At 34.7% G+C, this 15548-nt stretch overlaps 1 long non-coding RNA gene across 1 annotated transcript; it reads right to left on the bottom strand.

Annotated features, from left to right (window-relative positions):
• Positions 1-3039: 3039 nt before the first annotated feature.
• LOC103103235 (uncharacterized) lies at positions 3040-8451 on the bottom strand. The gene is made up of 3 exons (XR_468865.2): positions 8427-8451; positions 4472-4549; positions 3040-3465 (listed from the first exon to the last, which is right to left on the bottom strand). It is a non-coding gene; the product is annotated as an uncharacterized LOC103103235 (long non-coding RNA).
• Between the last annotated feature and the right edge of the window lie 7097 nt (positions 8452-15548).

Raw genomic sequence — 15548 nt, 5'->3', positions numbered from 1 at the left:
CAAGCTGTTAACTAATTTCCCATAGATGTAGACGTGTGAAAACGTCCTCCTAAAATCTGAGGTAAGGCAAAAAGTTTCATTCTTCAGATTAATGTGTATTTCCTTTTATCAAACACTATCCAGATCAATCAATTTCCATTTTGTGTCTTCTCTAACAAGGAGCTTAAAGTCAAATTCAGTGTTGAATGCCAAAGGTAATTCTTGTGCCTATTTCTTATTTTAAAGCTTTGCTGGTTTTTGTTCCATTCATCATCTTTAATACTCTGTTGGACACATTTCATAAATGTTCTTTATAAGTGACTATAAATGTATCATGTGTTACATCAATGTATCAAACAAATCAGACAATTTTCCTAACTCTGCAGATCAACTGATCAAGCAAATATTTATTGGGTCCATGTGCCAGGATTTGAGCTGGATACTGAGTATATAATGAATCCACCTCCATCCATAAGGCACTTATATTCTGTGAAGAATAAATTTTACTCTCCCCTGATTGTGAAAATTAAATGAACTTCCCTGCCCATTTTTCATTTTAATCACCAAAGTTGTAAATACCTCATTCACACTTCAGTGGGGAAGATCTGTGACCCCTGTGTGCAATAGTGGGTAACGAATCAGAATTAAACTAATTGCCCCTGAGGCAGAGCTTCAACTGTGATTGGTAGATGTAAAATTAGGGGGAGGCACAGGAAGTGACACAAAAGAAAGTGTCTTTTAAAGGGAGTTACAACTTCCTGAGTCAGTTCTACATGGATTTCTTCTTGGAGTAGAGGGTGAAGAAGAATCTGCTGACTGAACCTGAGGCCTTTCCTGGTGAGACAGTCCTTCCTTTGGACTGACATGTGGTGAGTGAAAAGGTAACTCTTAACTGCTGGATTTTTTCTGAAGAGACTAGCTTCAGGAAAGACCTATCCTCTTGAGAGAGGCTCCTTGTATCCCCAGGTCCTCAGCTACAAGGGCCAAGGCCAGCTAAGGACTTAGTGCTTAGGCTAGATATATTATCCTATCCTCTCTCTGATTTTCTTACTTCACTCTTTCTACATTTTGTAAATAAATTGTAAATAAATCTCTTTGGAATTAATATAAATTCTGGGCAACCCTATTTTAAATATAATACAGTCCAACCTTTCTATATAATTAACCCCTTTTTCCCTTTTACAATTATAATGTGGGAATATCACATTTGTATATAAATATCTTTGAAATAAATGTAAAGAAAATAAATACAAGGCAATGAGAGAGACCACTAGCAGTTTAGAGGTCAGAAAATTCTTCATATAGGAACTGGTGGGTACATTACCTGCATTTTCAAGAAAGAGGCAGATTCTGTCAGCCAGAGTTAAGGAAGGAGAACATTCAGGTAGGGGTAAGAACCAGTAAAAAAGAGCCATGAGGGAGTGACATGTGTGAGAAACAAAGAGCACAGTCTGACAAGACAGAAGGTGGGAGAGGAACAAATGTACAACGAGACTGGAAAGGTAGTCTTGGGCCAGGTTGTTAAGCATTTTAACAGTTAAGCATAGAAATTTATATTTGATTTTTGAAAGCCAGTATGATTAATTATTGGGGGTGGTAGGGATAGTATGATCTGAGCCAAAGGAAAATGATAGGCATCAGTGGAGAGAATGGGCAAAAACAACAACAACAAAAAAAGACTTGAGGCAGAGAACCTATAATTAGGAGGAAATTGTGATAGTCTAAGAAAGCTTTAATTCAAGTCATAATAATACTTAGCAGACATATTGCACTTTGAATTTTGCAAAGCATTTTACAAATCTTAACTTATTCTTACAATAAACCCCTGAGAGGTAGGTGCTATTAGCATCTTCATTTTAAAGAGGAGACAATGAATGGTGGCTAAATGACTTCTCCTAACCAGTTACACAAACACTAATATCTCAGGCAGAATTCAAACTCAGGACTTCCAGTAACTACCACAAATATACTAAGATTTGATCAACTTAAAGTTAGCAAGATTTGGCTACTGCTAACTTAGTGGGCTGTGCATTTTCTCACCTTTTTTAAGGACTAATTTTAACCATTTTTTTATTGTTCCTGTTTAATTGTTTTCAGTTGTGTCTGACTCTTAATGATCCCTTTTAGAGTTTTTTTGGCAGATAATGGAGTGGTTTGCTATTTCCTTTTCAAGTTCATTTTATAGATGAAGAAACCAAGGCAAAGAGGGTAAAGAGACTTTTCCAGAGGCACACACTTAGTGTCTGATGAAGAATTTGAACTCAGGTCTTCCTGACTTCATGTCCAACATTCTATCCACTTAGCTCCTTAATAAAATTGACAATTATAATGGTACAATTAAGTTCCGTTATTGTTGCTATTGTCAGTGACCTTTCTATTTACATTATTATGATCATTGAATGCATTGTTTTCCTTGTTTTGACTTCACCCTGAATCCATTTCTAGAAGCTTTTTCCTTTTGAGCTTTTTATATCCATCCTTTCTCACAATACAATAATACCCCATTACATTCACGCACCACACATTGTTTAACCATCTTCATATTGATGGATTCCTACTTAGTCTACTGTTCTTTGCTCCCACATAAAGTGCTGTTATGAAGATTTCCATAGGTATGGGAATTTTCTTTGTTACTTTGACCTGATGGAGTCACATATCTGGCAGTGGGATCTCTGCAGCAAATGGGTATTTTCTCAAATAATTTCAAATTATTTTCCAGAATAGATCAATTCATAGCATCACTAGTGGTATCTAGTGTAGCTGTTTCCCCCCATTCCCTCTAACAGAAATCAATTAATATTTTAAGAGATTAAGTCTGGTTGTCTTTTGCACAAGATAAATATGTAATATATTTATTTTTTAAATTCCTTTCATTTATTTTATCTTCCTGTGAGAAAACACGAACTCTTTGCTACTTTGCAACTTTGATTAATTTGTGACTATATCAGTGTAGTCACCCTTCCTCTAAATGGTATAGATTATGACTTATCCATGCCTGCCTATACCTTGTGAATATTATGTGGGTCTTTCTTTAGATCCTCAACTGAGGAATCAGCCCATTATGCACAGAAATTTTTCTCTATATCCCTTGATAACATCAACATTTATTTTCATGAATAGAGCTCTCTTTGACAGCCCTACCTCTTTGATTTTTCTTGTGCAACATTTTATTTGGAATGCTCAAAATTTGATTGCCTTCAGCAGGAAACTCTCCATTGTCCTTTGAATGACTATTGACTTTAATTCTTCTGAAAGCAGAATTTCATAATTTGCAATTAATAAAGCATCACCACATGAAATTGTTATGAAAATAGATGGACACTTGATTCGGAGGGAAACTTGAGGTCAGTATAAAACTGCATTTTTTAAAATAGAGAATACACCATAAACTTCTCTATCTTGTCATTACTTGGCTGAGATCATTATCCATTTGCTGTCTCTCCAAGATATATATCCTGATGAAGCAGTTCTCTGATCTCCATCCAACTGAAAAGAAAAATATGAACAATAGGCATTTTAATCCATTTTTTTCTATTTGTATAGAAAGGCCAAACTCATGATGAGAGGTCTCATGAAGCAGGCTCTACAATACTCTAGGGCTTTTTATTACACACAGTGTCATTTGCAAATAGAAATAGCCAGAGGATATCATTAGCCATAGAAAGTGCTGATATAATTTGGGCCAAATATTGTAAATTCTTTATGACAATGCAAACACCTTTGACAAGCATCTATCCCTGTATTTTTTGCCATAATTAATGTCAACGAGGTCAAAAGGCACTTTAAAAAATTTTCTAAACAGAGTTTTCCTTATTAGCTTTCAAATATTTTGCATGATTTTGACACGTGATTTGGAGAAATATTTTTGGAGGAGGCCCTGAAGGTGAGAACATTTTTCAATAAGAAAACAAACTTTGGGGGAATATACAAATACACACATATTATCTCTGGCATAAGCAAAACAAATTGCCCCCTTTATGTGACAAATAGTGGACCAATGTGAGTTTTCCCCCCAACATGTGGATTAGTAGTTCAAATAGTTTAATCATGCCCATTTTGAGTGGGAAAATCAATAGTAAATAAGGTTTGTTTCAAGGGCAACTCTGCAGGTTTTGAATTTAATGAAATTTTAATTTAACAAATGCTGGGGATTCTTTGAAAAGTGACACTCTAAACAATTTATCATGAATCCAGGTTTCCTCATTTCAGACACATTTAACATAGCCGTGACAACCTTTCAAGCTTCTTTTTCAATTCTGAAGCACTTTCTTTATAAAACCTATAATTTATAGTGTCAAGTGAGGTTATGAGTCAAGAAAAGGTTTCTTGAATTATATTCCTGAGCATTGTGTTGGGGACAAAAAGACTATGGTTCTTTGACAATGCGGAGATAAATGGCTACATCAGAAACAATTTTCTAGGGAAACTTATGACTCTTGGTTACCTTGAAGCAGTATGACAAAGCATTTTAAGACAGAATGTCACAAGTTACCTAGAAAGTTGAGCTGGATCATGGTGGTATTGAACAAACAAAAAGTCATAGGCTCCAATTAGGGAGGTGGGAGGTTTTCTAGAAAACAGAAATAGGAGGGAGAGTTAGGTAGATGCTAATAATTTAAATGAAATGGGAGGGAATTCAAGACCATTGGAGAAAAGGTCATTGTTGTTTTCAAGTGCATACACAGAGTAGTCTCTTATAAAATGTGAGAATTAATGACAGGGAATGCTGCCTCCTTACAATGTTAGATAAAATAGACTATCCTTTATAGTTAGAATTTAAAAATCATTACAAGTAAAACTCAGAGGAGGAAAATGCTAGAGTTTCAAGAAACACAGGTACTGTATTTTTGTTTTCTGTTTCTGTGTTGGAAGGAGTGAATAAACTTTCTGATGTCACTGTTATAGAAACTCTATCTACTATTGCAAACCAGCAACTCATTTATATTTTCTTAAGAAAGTAACTTGAATACAGATGTTAAATAACTTGCTTGATTTCAATGTTTTTATGTGTCAGAACTGGTCCTTGAATCTTAATTTTCTTACTTTAAGGCCACTAGTCACCACTATCATTGTTTGATTACTGGAATAAAAATGTGGTTAAATGGTCCAGTGTTTGATTGATAGCATTATCTGATTTCTACCTTATAATCAGAGAGAAATTCCTTTGTACTTTATCTGTTTTACTTATCAATATTTTAAATATTGGTACAAATGTCTTAATAGATTAGCTGAGTTTTAATTCATAAGTAAGTGGTCATAGAATTAGCACAAGATTAGGAGTCATTACTTTATAAAACATGTTATAATTACGGAGATGTATTGAATTCAACAGATGGAATGGAACAAACATGTATTAAATGTCTGATCATTGTTTCTGTTTGGTCATATATGACTCTTTATGAACTCATGGATCCTAGCATACCAGGACCAAAGGCTGCCAAAGCTCAGGTTCATTACTTCCATGACATTATCTATCCATTTCATTGTGCCCTCCACTTCTCTCTTTGCCTTCAATCTTTCCCAGTATCAGGGTCTTTCCTAATGAATCCCATTTTTTTTTATTATGTAGCCAAAGTTTTTAAGCTTGAACTTCAATATCTCATCTTCATGAGTACTCTGAATTGATTTCTTTTAGTACTGACTGATTTGATCTCCTTTTTGTCCAAGGGACTCTCAACACAACCCAAAAGTATCAATTTTGTGGCACTCAGTTTTCATTATAATATCTATTGGAAAAAACCAGCACACATCATCATAGGAATGGTAATGTCTCTGCTTTTTAGTATGCCATCCAGATTTGCCACAGTTTTCTTTCCAAGGATCAGACATCTTTTTATTGCATAGCTGCCATCACTGTCTGCCATGATCTTTGAGACCAACAACATAAAATCTGTAACTATTTCAATTTCTTCTCCTTCTACTTTGCCAGGAAAAAAATGGGTCTAGTTGCCATGATCTTAGTTTTTTTTCTTTCTTTTATAAATTAAGCTTTAAGCCAGCTTTTACAGTAGGTACAAAAAAACTAAACTTAAAAGGAAACAGTGCCTGCTCTCAAGGGATACTTCTAAGTTATTTTAAATCATATGCAGAATAGATTATAGGGGTAGTCCTGGAATATTGTGAGTTGGGTTAAAAAAGTGGTTACATTTTATACCTAAATAATTGGATTAATTAGGGGCAAAGGGAAATAGAAAAGGAGAGCTTCCTCTTGGAGGTAAAAAAAAGAAAGGAAAAAGAAAGAACCACATTTAGTATTTTGTAAGTATTACATGACCCCATCATGTATTTTTTCCCCCATTGGTCATTTCTATTCACCTTTTATCTTTTCAAATAAACTAATAATGCCTGGCTTCTTTGATAAGAATTTTTAGAATATATGGAAAACAAAATTGGAAAAAATTTAGTCTAACACCTTTTATTTATTTACAAAAAATAAATTAAAAACAAACCATTGAAAGTTACACTGCAATTGCAATAGATTTTTTTTTAAATGTGTGAAATTGAAAAATACATTCACTAACAAAATATGCAATTTAAAAAGAGAAACTGTCAATTGAGCAAAATTTTCATCAGACATTTCTGCTGTGGTTCTGGCAGTCAATATCTATAAAATAAAATATAAATACATAATTCAAAAAATCATTGTATAATGAACAATTGGTCAATGAAAATAAATATTTTTCAAAAGAAAGATGCAAACTATTTATCATATGAAAGATTTTTGTAATCATTAATGACAGGAAAATCCAAAATGACCATCTCTAATGATTCAATTCTTTTTTTTTTAACCCTTATCTTCCATCTTGGAGTCAATACTGTATATTGGTTCCAAGACAGAAGAGTGGTAAGGGCTAGGCAATGGGGGTTAAGTGATTTGCCCAGGGTCACACAGCTGGGCAGTATTTGAACCTTGGACCTCCCATTTCTAGGCTTAGCTTTCAATCCACTGAGCCTCCCAGCTGCCCCCAATGATTGAATTCTTACCTCTTAGCTTGGCAAAGATGACAAAGGAAGGGAATGGTTAATTATGAATTAAGATAAGAAAGTGACAAAAATATCTATATCCTTTAAATCATACTGATGATTCTCAGATCTATTTGTTAATCCCTAAAGATAGCACAATGGTTCTATTGTTCTGTAAACAAATATTTAGTTTCTAAAGTATTAGGCACAATACTAAGTACCAGAGATTGAAAGTATGAAAGAAAAAGAACATAATCCCTTCCTACAAGCATTTCTAACATGGTGGACAGATAGTGAAAAGGCACTGAGTCAACTAATCTGTGTAAGGAGCATCAAGAAGTCTAGCATTGCTGAATGGTAAAGTATATGAAGGAGGATAAAAGGTAATAATACTGGAAATGTAGAAAGGGACTGAGGGCAAACAGAAGATTTAGTATTTGATCTTGGAGGCAATAGAAGTCTGGGGTTTATTAAGCTGGAAGTGGCAAGATGGGGTCTGTATTCTAGGAAAAATCACTTTAAGAACTATATGGAGAATAGACTGGAATAATAAGAAGAGAGCTGAGGCAGGAGGTAATCAGAAGTTTGTTAAAATAATCCTAGGAAGAGATCATAAACGCCTGTAATAGCATAAAGACTGGGTAGATAATTAGGGGCATTCAGGATCAATGGTGTGAGGGTAGATATGGCAACAGATTGGATATGTGGGATGAGTGTAAATTGGAAGCTGGAAATTATATGAATGTTGAAAGCCTGGATTATTGGGAATATTATGTTATTCTCAATAATAAAAGGAAGCTAGGAAGAAGAGAGGGTTTGGGTGAAAAGAAAATGAAGTCTATTAAATAGGTTGAGTTTGCAATGGATACTGTATAACTAATTTAAAATGTCCAAAGAGAATTAATTAACTCCGGAGAGTTGCTCCGGAGGCTTGCTCTATAGAGATCTAGTTATCTTCTGCAGAGAGATAATTTTGAGAGCATTTACTCTGGAGTCAGGAAGACCTGAGCTCTAATACAGCCTTAGGCACTTATGAGCTGTGAGACCCTGGACAAATCACTTAACCTCATTTTGCTTCAGTTTCCCAATCTGTAAAATGAAGATAACAACAGCACCTACTTGTTCTGTTATATATAATATGTATGACATTTTATGTATATATGTATATGTATACATATATATATATATATATATAAACAAGGGTGTTTGAAAGAGTCAATTGAGATAATTATAAAGCATTTAGAACAGTGCTTGACACATAGCAAATATTATATAAATGTTAACTGCTATTATTACTATCCATATATCCATGAGAGCTGATGAGATCGCCTAAAATTTAAAATTTAAATTATATTTCTACTAATAAAATATTATATTTTGAAGTTCATTAAGGATTATTAGAAATCAAAGAATAAAGAGGATACAAAATAAAACCACATGCCCATGGCTGATTACCCAATTCAGAATCCCCATGCTTAGCTTACCACTAATTTCCTACATCATTGCAATGGCAGAGAAGAGAGGGTGGGAGGCATTACTGCCACTTAAATACTAATTGTGATTTTGCCCAGGTGGAGACTCAGGTGAGATTATAGGGAATTCTGGGAAATACCAAGGACTTCTGGGGATTGAAGTCTAGGGTTCAAAATATCCATTTTTACACAGCAAAGCATATATTTCTAGGAGGTCAAAGTTAGGAAAAAATGTCATTTCTACAGTAAAATGTTTATATCAGAAAAAATGGTACTCAAATACACAAATATAAAATAATATCATTATCCCTAAGAAAAGAAGAATATGACAAATATGAAGAGGCATAGGGTGAAATACAAACAACTAATGAACCCATACAAAAGTAAATAGAACCAGGAAATAAAGACAACCACGTTGATAATGTAATCAGAAATAGAAGAAACAATGTTTTGTAATTTTAATGTCCAAGCTTGGCCCTAAGCAAAGAATATGAGGATGTAGAGCCTTCTCTTTGAAATAGGGGGGTAACTATGGATGTGGAATACTACATTTATTGTTTACTTTAAACCCATTGCATTCTGGCTTCCAGTATCCAAAGTTAGAGGTGATTTTATAATTGCCAAATATATCAAAAGGCCTTTTTTTGATGCTTAGCTGTTTTGACATCTCTGTAGCTTTGAAATTGTTGATCATCCTCTTCTCTAAGATTTGTCCTTTTTAGAGTGTTTTTTGGTTTGTTGATTGGTTTGTTTCTTTCCTTTTTTAGACACAACTTTTTCTTGGTCTTCCTATACCTGATTGACTTCTCCTCATTCTCACTAGCTTGATCTCTCTTCCATTCACATGCACTAACTATATATTTCTTCCATTAATTTGTCCTATTTTTCCCCCACTTCTCCTTCTTAACTATCATACTTGGTAACCTCACCAACTCTCATTTGTTCAATTATCAGAAAACAGAGAAGCAGCAAGGTTGCACAGTGGATAGAGTATCTAGCCTGGAAATCTGAATTAAGATTTGGTCTCAGAAACTTATTTTCCATGTGACCCTGGACAAGTATGACCCCATTTACCTCAATTTCTCATCTGTAACAACAAACTGGAGAAGGAAATGGAAACCACTCTAGTATCATTTTCAGATGGAGTCATGAAGAGTCAGACACACCTAAAACAACTGAATGATAATAAAATACAGATGATTTTCAGATCTATTTATTCACACTTAATCGCTCTTTTGGCCTTCAATTTTGTTTGTCCAATTGCGTCTTAGATAGCTATTTTGATATCCTGGTAACATCTTATCCAAAATAGAATCCATTATTTCTACCCCTACTCCAATATTTCCTTCTTCTAAACTTTCCAATAACTATCAAAGGTGCCATAATTTACCAACTCCCTAGGCTCACAACCTAGGCTCTCAAACATGCAACCATCTTTCCAGTTATCCAAGTTCTCAGTGCTTTAGTCTCTCTCAATTCCCTCCTTTACTCTCCATATCCAATTTTTTGTCTATCCTTCCTTCAAAGCATCTTCCCTACAGATTGTCTCATTTCCTGGGTTCAATTTTGGATAGGTGACATTGGCTCTCTTGCTATGCTTCCTTGTGGAACTCCATCCTGTAACTCAATGGCATTTTTTCTGGTTGTTTCTTATACCTAAAATGTTCTCCCACATCATCTTTGCCTCCTTTGCTGCTTTCCTTAGGACTTTATACAAAAGGCCTTTCCTTTTACTTCCCACTATCCTTTTCCTCTTCAGTTATCACAGATTTACAGTGAATATACATAAAGAATTATTTTTATATTGTTTCTCTCAATTAAAATATGAGCTGATTGAGGATAAATTATGTTTTTTTACATTTTTTTGTAAACCCTGCAATTAGAACAGTGGTTGATATGTAATTAAGACAACAAACATTTGTTGCTTGGCTGAATTATTTTGCAAAAAAAAAATATACTCTTTTAATATATGAAGTACCTGTCTGGGAAAGAGTAGAAGGGGTAAGGAAGGAAGAAAGGAAGTGAGGGAGGGAAGGAAGGAAAAGGGAAGGAAAAAAGAGGAAGAAAGGAGAGAAAAAAGAAAGAGGGAGATAGGGAAGCAGGGAGTGAAGTAAGGAGGAATAGAAAGACAGAAGGATGGAAGAAAAGAATGAAGAAAGAGGGAAAGAAAGAAAGAAAAAACCAGAAGTGGGAAAGAAGGTAAAATGAAGGGGCAAGGAATGAAGAAAAGAAGGCAGGAAGGATGGAAAGAGAAGGAAGAATGGATAGAAGGAAAAAACAGGAAGTGTAGAAAGAGAGGGAAGAATGAAGAGCAGGAGCAGTAAGGAAGGAAGGATGGAAAGAGGGAAAACAGAAGGAAGGAAAGAGGGAGGAAAGAAAGGAAGGAGGAAAGAAGAAAAAGAAGGTAGGAAGAAAGGGGAAAGGAAGGAAAGAAAGAAGGCAGTAAAGAGATAGGAAAGGTAGAAAGAAGGAAGGAAAGAAGGAGAGAAAGAAAGTGGGAAGAACTAAAAGAATGAAGGAAGGGTGGTGGGAAGGCAGCAGTAAGTAAGAAAAATAGACTGGACTAAAAGGGGATACAGGTATGAAAAAAATTACCTAAAAATCTTTACATTTTGAATGTGTCATCTTGGCCAATGTTGAAAGAATAACCAATTCAGAAAACATTTCCCTTCTTTTTGTCTCATTTCTGAACCCTGTTCTGCCTGTGCTGTTTCTCAGTCTGCCCTCACATGCTCTGTCACATCTGAAGGAACTTGTGGAGGAAAGGTGCAAAGTGATTTTCTCAGTTTACTGAGCTGCAGTCTGATTAGACAGTGTTGAGGTGCACTTTGGCTCTGTCATAGAGCCTGATGAAACTGGTGAAGCCTGTGATCCCCTGGAGAGAAGAGTCGGTGCAAAGGTCTTAAATAAGAAAACAGCTGCCATTTTCCTTACTCTTCCTTTTTCTTTTTCTCACTTGTCCTGATTCAGGGGAAGGAGGCTAGGTCAGGGAATTCAGAATTTTTATTATTTAGTGTTTTTGTTCTATTTCCTAGATAGACGAATGGATTGTTTTGTGGTCATCCAATCAATTGCTCACGTCATCCACCCTCCAACTTAATTCATTTCACATTTGCTGTGAGCAATTCTGACCTGACTTCCTATCACCCCCATATTCTTTATGCTAGATTTCTTATAGATAAAAGCTTCCCATGATTAAAAAAAATACAACAAATTTTCAAAAATGGGATCAGCTGCTTAAATGACATCTTCCCCTGCTTCAAGGCCTACAGCAAATGTTCTCTAGCTCCCTGATTCCACCCTCCAACACCTCTAAACAGGATTTTACTTTCCTTGAATGTAACTGTTTGCCATTGTCTCCATCCTTAATCTTCTTCTGACCTATATTGCTGTAATTTTTGTTCATGATTCATCCGATTTATTAGATTGTAAGTTCCTTGTGGACAAGGAATCCTTTCCTAATCTTTATAGGACAGGTGCTATTATTCTTTTCCCATTTGAGTGAATTGAGGAAGATATATGATGTTCTTGTTTTAAGGATTGCATAGTAATTAGAAAATGTGACATTGAAAGTTGTGATAGGCTGCAAATGATGGAGAACACTTCAAAGGTATGAAAAATTATTTTGGATATGAGAGAAGCTGAAGAATTGCAGAGTACTAATGAATCATCTTTACTTGGCTAAAGAAATTATGGACTGACTGTTGGAGAGAGTAATGGAAAGAAATAGAAAGAGAGCAAAAACATAGTTAAATCTATGGTATCTTTGGTGGAGTCAGGAATTACAGAGTGAATCTTTGTTAGAAGAACCACTATTTTTTTGCCCTGTAAATGATTCTGGGATGCAGAGTCATATTTGGAACTAATTTTCGCTCACATTTTCCTTCTAAAAATTCTCTATAATGTATGAACTGGTGGCAAATTAGTTTCAGTACATATGTTCTCCCAGATTTTCTGGGTGGGGCCTCTTAATCAAGAAAAGTAAGAAAAACCTTCACATTTTCCCAAGCCCTTCATGAAGTGAACATTTCATGTTCTGACAAACTTTATATCTCAGGATTAAGCAGTATTGTATACATTGTAGACACTCAATAGTTGTCTTTTCTATTTTAATTGCATGATCATTGAATTTAATTTTCTGCTAAATGTTGAGAAGTCTTTAATCATAAATTCAAATTTCTTTGCACTTACTACTTTAATATTTCTGTGAATCTGGATGTTATTGAAGTTGTAGATGGCAACCAATTCCCATGTTCTCCTTCTATGCTACTTCTGTTCATTTTCTCTCACAAATCTTACAAAAAATGTCTACTGGATAGGTTTATAAGGCCTTTGGTTCAGTTGAATATGCACCTTGAGGGAAAATATATTTCATTGTTGTGTTTAATAATGTAGAGTATTAGCACAGTGAGTTATGTATAGCAGGTGTTTAGTAAATGAGTTGAATTTTAATTTCATAGTAGAGGGAACAGAACAAAAAAAAACACACTTGTTTCACCCTATATGAATGTAATGCTTTTACTTGTTTGTGTCCATCATATATATCTACATTAATCTTTGGATTGTCAATCGACAAAGAGGAGCACCAAGAACATCTCACCATCTAGAACAAATCACATTCCCTTGTTTTTTGTGCTGATCATCTGTGAATACCTTCCTTGAGTACACTTCTCCCTGTTTATGCTTTCTGTGATATTGACAATCAAAAGAACATTAAACAATCATATAACTTCTGTTGCATTTATACAGAAAAAAATTTTTCTCACAAGAAATGAAAAATCCTTTCAATTTATGTTGAGAGATTCTATTTTGATGATGAAGTAAAGTTACATGGAAGTATCAAAATCAAAGAAACTTAATATTCAATATTTTCCACTTGCATGTATGGTGATTATGCATCTTGTTCTGTACTTAGACCAGGAAAGAACTGGTTGGTTATCCATGTTGGAGTATAAGGAGTGTTCAGAGAAGACTAGAACCTCTGTTGTGAGGGCTCATTGAGTCCTTTTCAGGGTTGTTTAGTGTCCAGTTGCTACCCACCTTTCATCTTTGTCTCTAAGAAACTGTAGCATGCATGGAGGGCATGCCCTGGTAAACTGTCTCAACAGCCATTTGAGGGAAACCAACGGGCATCAAATTCATTGGTGAGTTAGGGATGTGTCTACCCAGGTAAGCGAAGACTTCCTTGGTGGAAGGGACAGATAAGAGCAATCTGTTCCAGTAGTCATGAAGGTCCAGAAATAGACTCTCTTAGAGAGCTAACCCCTTAGAACTTTGTGAGGCACTGAAGAAACCAAGATCATCCATTGTGTCCAGTACCATCACCAGTCATCTTGACTTTTGTCTTGCCACTGGATTTTGATGACTGGAAGAGAGAGTGAGGCTGATGGCTTTGTGCAACATTGCCTCACATATCTAATTTATGAGTCATTTTGGTCTGGTTTGATTGGGAAAGACAACAACCAACCTAGACCAGGATAATTTTAAATTCACACTTAAATTTAGGATTTCCAAATATAAGCCTTTAATCATGAGAATATTGGAAAACTTTTTGAAAGGAAACTTTATTTAAAAAGATAGTTAGAATTAGAAGCTAATTATAATTGGTCTGCCTGTCACTTCTACTCTATAAGCCTCAGTGTCCTCACCTGTAAAATAAGCAGGTTGAGTTAGATAATCTTGAAGGTCCCTTCCATTTTTAAGTGCCTATAATCCATAAAAGTGACCAAGCACACAGTTTTATTTTGATTCTACACTACCTGTAATTACAAATCCTTTTCATGATGTGAAATAATGATTCTCAAGGTTCCTAGACTATTCTTTAATAGGTTAGCTATAAGCTATTGAAACAAATATAGCTCTTTCCACTTTGCTGCCTTCAAAGCTTTGTGCTATCAGTCCTGTGTTAAAAATGCAAAATGAATTTTTAAAAGAGCATTGACACTTGCATTGTTAATGTGCCTTCAGGCATGTAATTAGCTGAGAAGTTTAATCTTTTATATTCCATAGTTTGATCAGAATGCATAAGCTCAGAGGAGCTATAAAGTATTGACCAGTATCTTTGATAGGAAAGAAGTTCTAAGCACCACTTGAAGGTACTTTCCATAAACTAGAATACACCTCATTTATTCTGTATAACTCTATTAAAGGTGAGGTTAGGATGCTTTTATTCTGTGTGTCTTTTTTTTTATAAAATCAACTCATGCCAAGAGGTCTACTTTTCCCTTCTCAGTCTTCATTTTTTAGAAAGATTTATTTGCATTGCTAGTTGTGGAAGGACTTGAAAAGAGCCATCTGTAGCTGTCTGATAAATGAATGATTTATCCTATGGCTGATTCATCTCAAACAAAACAGATCAGCCACTATCTAAAACATTTCTGATGGGTGGGCCTAGAAAATGAAATTAAAACGTAGACTTCATTTTTAAAGAGAATTAATTTGTTTTAGGGGTTTTCCCCCTAACAAAACACACTGAAAACTAATATTTACATATTTATTTATATAACGTCTATGTCTGGATCTCAGCACAAAATTGAATAATTATCGGATACCTGAGATCAGGAATAGGAATTAGAGTTAAGCTAAAAAATGTTGGTTAGGATCAAGAGAGTTCAGAATGAGAAACCAAGTGATTTTTTTCTCGCTTTATATCGTACTGGTCCCTTTTTGTTTCAGTCAGATATTACTATACTTTATCTTCTGTAATTACTTCGTCTTTTCCTTTCTTTAAAATTTTTTGACAAGTACTAATTTTCTTTCCTTCTAAACCCCCTTCTGCTGAAGGAAAAGGGAAAGAAAACCAAAAATCTTACCAGATATGCTTAGTCAAGCAAAATGAATTTCAACATTAGTCACATCCAAAAATGTGTGTCCATCGCCTCTTTTCAGGAGATAAATAGCATTCTTCAAAACTGGCCCTCGAAAATCAGGTAGATCATTTCTTTTATCAGAATTAATCTCAAAATTATTAGTCTTTACAATATTGTTATATTATAAATAAATTATTATTTTCCTTCTTCTCACTTCACTTTGTATCAGTTCATAAGAATCTTCTCTTAAACCATTCCTTTTCCTCAGTGTCTGTGATGAACAAATTCCAGCTCAGACACCACTTCTTCCATGAAGATTTTCACT

Source organism: Monodelphis domestica, chromosome 6, assembly GCF_027887165.1.
Source record: "Monodelphis domestica isolate mMonDom1 chromosome 6, mMonDom1.pri, whole genome shotgun sequence".
Classification (NCBI taxonomy): Eukaryota; Metazoa; Chordata; class Mammalia; order Didelphimorphia; family Didelphidae; genus Monodelphis; species Monodelphis domestica.
The sequence above is the reverse complement of the archived record's forward strand: the minus strand, read 5'-3'. Positions and strand labels throughout refer to the sequence as shown.